This window comes from Bombina bombina, chromosome 1 (genome assembly GCF_027579735.1).
Source record: "Bombina bombina isolate aBomBom1 chromosome 1, aBomBom1.pri, whole genome shotgun sequence".
NCBI classification, from domain to species: domain Eukaryota; kingdom Metazoa; phylum Chordata; class Amphibia; order Anura; family Bombinatoridae; genus Bombina; species Bombina bombina.
The window spans coordinates 506828311-506836582 of NC_069499.1; positions in this window are offsets into that span (position 1 = coordinate 506828311).

An 8272-nucleotide genomic window follows, 5' to 3' on the forward strand; every position below is an offset into this window, starting at 1 on the left:
CATTTCTCGGACTGGTGGTGGAGGTGGATGCATTCCTTGGACTGGTGGTGGAGGTGGATGCATGCCTGTTTGCACCCTAGTGGCAGGAGGTTCTGTGGAGGAGTCAAATGATGAGAGGGATTAGTACAATCATATATATGTCCATGTGGGCATGCAATGTACATTGATACATGCTAGGGCCTATACTCATTCTCATGTCAAACTCTATAACATGCATTTACACATTGTGATTTGTGATATGAGGGATTTTAATATGCAAAGTATACATGTATGTGTTTCATACAATAGTTCTGTGTACATGTCAGTGATGGAGAAAATTAGTTCTTTAAGTGACACTATGGTCACACAATTTCCTTTAGCCTGATGTAGGCACATAACATGCTTTCTTGAGCTAAAAGTATTGTGATGGCTATAGTGTCCATTTACTGAAAACTCTACATGTGGTTTGTGGCCTGTGTTACTCTGAGACATGTTAGTATTTAACTATTCCACCTCATATCATGAATTTCAATGTGTTAAGTAGCATTAAATGGACATTAAACCCATTTTTATTCTTTCATGATTCAGCTAGAGCATGCAATTTTAAACAACTTTCTAATTTACTTCCATTACCTAATTTGCTTCATTCTCTTGATATTCTTTGCTGAAAAGCATATCTAGATAGGCTCAGAAGCTGCACATCAATGCCTCATGTGATTGGCTCACCCATGTGCATTGATATTTAATAAACAAAGAATATCAGAATAATGAAGCAAATTAGAGAATAGAAGTAAATTGGGATGTTGTTTAAAACTGTATTCTCTATCTGAATAATGAAATAAAAAGATTTGGTTTAATGTCCCTTTAATGTGAAATCTAATTGTAGATGTTTTTGTTAGAAGGCCAAATACCATGCTCCTCATTGTGTACATGAATGTGCGACATTAAAGGATGTTATATCTCAAATACATATAATACTGGTGTGTGGGATGTTACTCACCAGCATGCTGTGCTGATGTTGCAGTCCCTGAGTCACGAGCCCCTGGAAGTCCACGGACTGCTGTGACTCTCAGGGACCTGCGAATTATCTCCTGCCATTCGTTGTATTCATCTTCCTGGGGTGGACCACCGCCTGTTCCCCTCTGGTGCATGGCTTCTTGGCCCATTTTCTCCTTCACCCGCCTCTTGCAATCGTTCCATCTTTTTTTAAGCCCTCGACAGTCCTCCTCTGCGGGGCCACTCTGTTTACTGCCTCCTCGACCAACAGCCATGCATCCTTACGCCTTCGGTCAACTCCTTTGCCCTTCTCCTGGCCAAAGAGGGCAGTGTGGTTGTCCATGATGGCCTAGACTAGCGCTACATTCTCTACGAACCAGAAGTTCGGGCATCTCATGCGCTCATCGTCCGTGGCCGCCTGGCTTCCTCCCTGGGATGTCCCTAGTGTGGGTTCCTCCCTATCCTCTCCCTCCTCCCCCCTTCTGTCCCCATGTGCACCCTCTGTCCCTCTTCTGAGTGTGCCTGGTCTCTGGGCAACCCCACTCCCATCATCCCTTCTGGGTCTCCCTCTCCCCACTCCACTTACTCCCTGACGGGGACCCTGCTACTCCTCCTGACCACTACAATAATCCTCTCCCTGCAACTCCGCTCCCCTCCTCCCCCCCACCTCTCCCTGCCATCCTCACACTGCACAAACTCACACACTCACACTCACTCCCACTTCAATCACACACAATCACAACCAAACACTCAGCCTATCACACTGTAAAATACAAATAAAATGTGTGAGGTGTTATAAAAAAAAAAAGTGTTGTGTATTTTGTATATGTGTGTATGCAAAATGTGTGCAATATGTAAAGAAAAGTGTAAGTAAATGTACAGGCTCACCCAAACAAAAATCCGTCCTAACTAACTTTTTTGATCTGCGCCTCTCTCACTGCTCTTACTAAATCACTGAACTCACTGTAGTGTGCTGTAGTTCCAAGAACCAACCAAACACACTAAAGAAAATAGTGACTGCGCATGGGTTTATGTATGAATTTTGAATTGCGTAATAACGTGGTGCATCTTTTAGAACTGGCGGTTATTTTTTACGATTCGTAGCCTAATTTGCATAAAACTACTCTTTATTGAGACTTTACGTGAACAAAATACTGGCTTAAGTACTTGCGACGACTAAAATGTGTATTTGCGCACATTTTAGTTGATCACCGGTTTTTCCTACTTACGCCAGTTTAGCATCTGACGGCGCAGTATATTGGATAGCTTGAGTTGCGAGGTGAAATTACGGGCGGCGCGGGTTCCTTCACTTGCGCTGAAAACTACGCCGTATATCGGATCGCGCTCCAAGTGTTCATGACAGTCATTGGAATAAAACTTGTTTCTAATTATTTACAAATACTACAAAAAAGAAAATGTAATTTAAATCATAATTATACACAGCCATGGTGAGATTAAATGCAAAATGTAATAAAACAAACACAGATTCCCATCCATATCTTAAACACATATTCATAATAAATTGCAAGTGATTATGCTAGTCTTCTACTACAGAATTTAATAAACACCCCAAGTGAGAGTCTGTTTTTTCAATGGGATTTTTTTTAATTTTATTTTGCAGAGATACCTCACAGAACTGGTGAGACACTCTCTTTTTAACATAAACACTTTATTAGAATATAACCATAATGGCACAAGACATATTCTAGTTTTGAGGTGTCCGTTTACCAATTTAAACATTGTGAAGCTTGGGTAGAATATAGACACACACATGCATTTGGAATCAGACAAATGGAAATTGTATTCATTTGAAACAAGCATCTCCTTTCAGAAATAAATGAATGACCAAATGATTTAGACACAAAAATGTGGTTGATTCTTTTATGTATTTGAGACCCTTATTTTAAAGGATTCAGATTTAGTTTTAAACTATTTAGTAATCCAGTAATTTCTGTGACTGTTGATTGATCTTTGTGTCAGCCTATAAATAGGCGTGATTCACTTTTGTTCTTGACAATCCTAAAAAAGGAATACACACACACACATATATATATGTGTATACAGGGAATGCAGAATTATTAGGCAAGTTGTATTTTTGAGGATTAATTTTATTATTGAACAACAACCATGTTCTCAATGAACCCAAAAAACTCATTAATATCAAAGCTGAATAATTTTGGAAGTAGTTTTTAGTTTGTTTTTAGGGGGATATCTGTGTGTGCAGGTGACTATTACTGTGCATAATTATTAGGCAACTTAACAAAAAACAAATATATACCCATTTCAATTATTTATTTTTACCAGTGAAACCAATATAACATCTCAACATTCACAAATATACATTTCTGACATTCAAAAACAAAACAAAAACAAATCAGTGACCAATATAGCCACCTTTCTTTGCAAGGACACTCAAAAGCCTGCCATCCATGGATTCTGTCAGTGTTTTGATCTGTTCACCATCAACATTGCATGCAGCAGCAACCACAGCCTCCCAGACACTGTTCAGAGAGGTGCACTGTTTTCCCTCCTTGTAAATCTCACATTTGATGATGGACCACAGGTTCTCAATGGGGTTCAGATCAGGTGAACAAGGAGGCCATGTCGTTAGATTTTCTTCTTTTATACCCTTTCTTGCCAGCCACGCTGTGGAGTACTTGGACGCGTGTGATGAAGCATTGTCCTGCATGAAAATCATGTTTTTCTTGAAGGATGCAGACTTCTTCCTGTACCACTGCTTGAAGAAGGTGTCTTCCAGAAACTGGCAGTAGGACTGGGAGTTGAGCTTGACTCCATCCTCAACCTGAAAAGGCCCCACAAGCTCATCTTTGATGATACCAGCCCAAACCAGTACTCCACCTGCACCTTGCTGGCGTCTGAGTCGGACTGGAGCTCTCTGCCCTTTACCAATCCAGCCACGGGCCCATCCATCTGGCCCATCAAGACTCACTCTCATTTCATCAGTCCACAAAACCTTAGAAAAATCAGTCTTGAGATATTTCTTGGCCCAGTCTTGACGTTTCAGCTTGTGTGTCTTGTTCAGTGGTGGTCGTCTTTTAGCCTTTCTTACCTTGGCCATGTCCCTGAGTATTGCACACCTTGTGCTTTTGGGCACTCCAGTGATGTTGCAGCTCTGAAATATGGCCAAACTGGTGGCAAGTGGCATCTTGGCAGCTGCACGCTTGACTTTTCTCAGTTCATGGGCAGTTATTTTGCGCCTTGGTTTTTCCACACGCTTCTTGCGACCCTGTTGACTATTTTGAATGAAACGCTTGATTGTTCGATGATCACGCTTCAGAAGCTTTGCAATTTTAAGAGTGCTGCATCCCTCTGCAAGATATCTCACTATTTTTGACTTTTCTGAGCCTGTCAAGTCCTTCTTTTGACCCATTTTGCCAAAGGAAAGGAAGTTGCCTAATAATTATGCACACCTGATATAGGGTGTTGATGTCATTAGACCACACCCCTTCTCATTACAGAGATGCACATCACCTAATATGCTTAATTGGTAGTAGGCTTTCGAGCCTATACAGCTTGGAGTAAGACAACATGCATAAAGAGGATGATGTGGTCAAAATACTCATTTGCCTAATAATTCTGCACTCTCTGTATATATATATATATATATATATATATATATATATATATATATATATATATATATATATATACTCTGCTACTGGCTTGAAGCAGTAGAACCTTAACTAATTTATCTTTATTTAGGTTTAAGATGCTGTCCATTATTTTATTCTATTCATCTGAAACAAATTTGTTGACTGTGCAGATGTCTAGTAGAATATACAGAATATGCAGATGTTTATCACAAAAATATTTATATACAATTGTTACAAGTTAAAAATACTGGAACATCTTCCTCTTTTTATACAGTCATTTAGAAAGTGAAAGGATACAAAATGAAACCCACAAGAGTTTAAATATAACATTGATGGACACTAAGGTTATACAAACAAAACGGGAACTGATTAATATTACTGTCTCCCAAAATTCACTTATTTTTCAGTGGAATTTATATAGCGACATATTTGTAATTAAAGTATAAATATAAGCACAGTGCAGTTAAAGGGATACTAAACCCAAATGCAATTTTAAACAACTTTCTAATTTAATCCTATTATCATTTTTTCTTCGTTCTCTTGCTATCATTATTTAAAAAGCCGGAATTTAAAACGTAGGAGCCGGCCCATTTTTGGTTCAGCACAATGGATAGAGCTTGCTTATTGGTGGCTGACATTTAACCACTAATAAGCAAGCATAACCCAGGTTCTGAACCAAAAATGGGCTGGCTCCTATGCTTTACGTTCCTGCTTTTTAAATAAATATAGCAAGATAACGAAGAAAAATTGATAATAGGAGTAAATTAGAAAGTTGCTTAAAAATTAGATTTTTTTCCAAAGCTAAATTTCCAAATAATATTTCCTTAAAGGAATACTAAACCCATTTTTTTATTTAATGATTTAGATAGAGCATGCTCTATCTAAATCATTAAAGAGAAAAAATGGGTTTAGTATTCCTTTAACAAAATATTATTTGGAAATTTAGCTTTGGAAAAAAATCTAATTTTTATTTGCAGCACAAGGAATGGTTGTAAATTCCCCTGGATTCACAGACACAAAAAAAAAAAAAAGAAAAAAAGAAATCAAGTGGTCCCTAATATTCTGCAATTTTTTTTTTTAGCTATTTACCCCCCTCTTTAAGAAAATCAATGATTTGTTCCTTGAAATGTTTTCTGAACTTTTACTAATCTAGGGGAGTGACTGACTAATGCCCAAATAATAGTAAAGGGACATTAAAGGGACAGTCAACACCAGAATTTTTGTTGTTTAAAAAGAAAGATAATCCTTTTATTACCTATTATCCAGTTTTGCACAACCAACACTGTTATAGAAATACACTTTTTACCTCTGTGTATCTATGCTTCAGCAAACTGCCCCCTTATTTCAGTTATTTTGACAGACTGATTTTAGCCAATCAGTGCTTTCTCCAGAGTAACTTCACGTGCATGAGCTCAATGTTATCTATATAAAACACATGAACTAATGCCCTCTAATGGTCAAAATGCATTCAGATTAGAGGCAGTCTTCAAGGTCTAAGAAATTAGCATATGAACCTCCTAGGTTTAGCTTTCAACTAAGAATACCAAGAGAACAAAGCAAAATTGGTGATAAAAGTAAATTGGAAAGTTGTTTAAAATTACATTCCCTATTTAAATCATGAAAGTTTTTTTGGACTTGACTGTCCCTATAAACACCAAACACATATCATGCACTTCTTTCTAATTATGGGTGCTGCCATTTTGGAACCTAGGTTACACTTCAGGTATCTGAAGGATTGTTGCAGCACAAGTGCAAACACGTCAGCTAGACTTCAACATGTTGGCACCCATGACTAGTGGGAGCGGAATAGCCTCACTGCTATGCTTATAAAATGTATTTAAGTGTTTAAAGGGACACTAAACCCCAATTTTTTATTTCATGATTCATATAGAGAATACAATTTTAAACAACATTCCAATTTACTTCTATTATCTAATTTGCTTCATTCTTTAGATATCCTATGTTGAAGAAATAGCAATGCACATGGGTGAGCCAATCACACGAGGCATGTATGTGCAGCCACCAATCAGCAGCAACTGAGCCTATCTAGATATGCTTTTCAGCAAAGGATAGCAAGAGAATGAAGCAAATTAAATAATAGAAGTAAATTAGAAAGTTGCTTAAAATTGCTGCTCTATCTAAATCATGAAAGAAAAAATTTGGGTTTCATGTCTCTTTAAAGTGAATGTCAATTTTGATGAATTAGAATCCTATTAAAAACAAGGGCTCTTTAATTAATCAAAATTGACATTTCACTAGTTTTCTTTAAAAAACTTACCTTTTAATCCTGGCACCCGCTCCAGCAATTCCCCCGGCCGTTGGAAGCCTCTGCAACGTTAGAAATGACCAATCTGGCTTCCTCCAATCACGGCTTCCCCCTAAGGGAATCTTGGCCTGATGCAACGCCGTGATTGGAGGAAGCCGGATTCGTCATTTTGGACCCGCAAAGACGGCTTGCAACGGGCGGAGGAAGTGCTGGAGCAGCTGCCAGGATTAAAAGGTAAGTTTTTGAAGAAAACAAGTGAAATAAATGTCAATTTTGATGAATTAAAGTGCCCTTGTTTTTAATAGGATTATTAAAAATCGGGCACTAATTCATCAAAATTGACATTCACTTTAATATCCCTTTAATGCTCGGAATGCAATCCTGGTTTTAGGAGATTTAAAACCAACTACACATGACTGACTTGGGTCAAGTAGAAAGGCAGTCAAGTCCAGTCACCTGTCACTCACTGGATCAACTTACAGTTCTATTAAAAAACACAGGTGCACAAAATGCATTAAAAAGAAGTGAGATACAGCCACCCACAATTCAAAATCACACATTTGGCTGAATGGTAACATGGGGTGCATGTGCACCACTTCCTCATATGCAGATTTGGTTAAAGGAAACAATACAAATTTGTAATTTTGCAACCCTTATTATGTGAATGGTTCTTTAAAAATACTGCAGGAGTGTGTTTAAACCACACACATATGAGCCAAAATATGGATCAAATATTTTTCCAGCTGTCAGTCAAGTTTGAAAAATTTCAAAGTGGACTTTAAAGTGGACTAGGTGTCAGATCATCTGCTGGACACAAGGGTTATTGCAGGTAATGGCTCATTGGAGTAGAGAAATGTGTGCTGCTTTCATTGAATTAAGGGGTTAACATCTCAAGGTAGCTCTTAGAACAAAAGGCTTGCATTGTGGATGTTTGAGAGGCAACCTATGTGGATCAGAGGTTACAGCTCATGATTCTGGTGCGTCATAGAAACCCCCTCCCCCCGAGAATCTCACAAGTGCCCCAGTGTATCTCTTAGTAAATAACCAGATAAGACTGCAGGTGCATTTTCTGAGGTTAGTGCTATCCAGAAGACAAGAAGACGAAGACGAAGAAGTTTATAGATGGGATACCTATGTAGTGTGAGAAGGTACATTATCTATTATATTATAGATATATTTAATTATTATTAAAACTTCACATTTGTTATTTTGTAGACTAAAAAATAAAATGTCTTGATTTTTACCAGACTTAAACTAACATATATAGGGTCAGATTACAAGTGGATCACTAAATATCGCTTTAATGAAATATATAATTGCGTTCCACTGTGTAATATCAGCGCACGCTAATGTGTGCTAGTATTAAAAAATTTACAGCAATGCGAATGCAACCCCAATGTTAAGGCAGTTTTCAGTG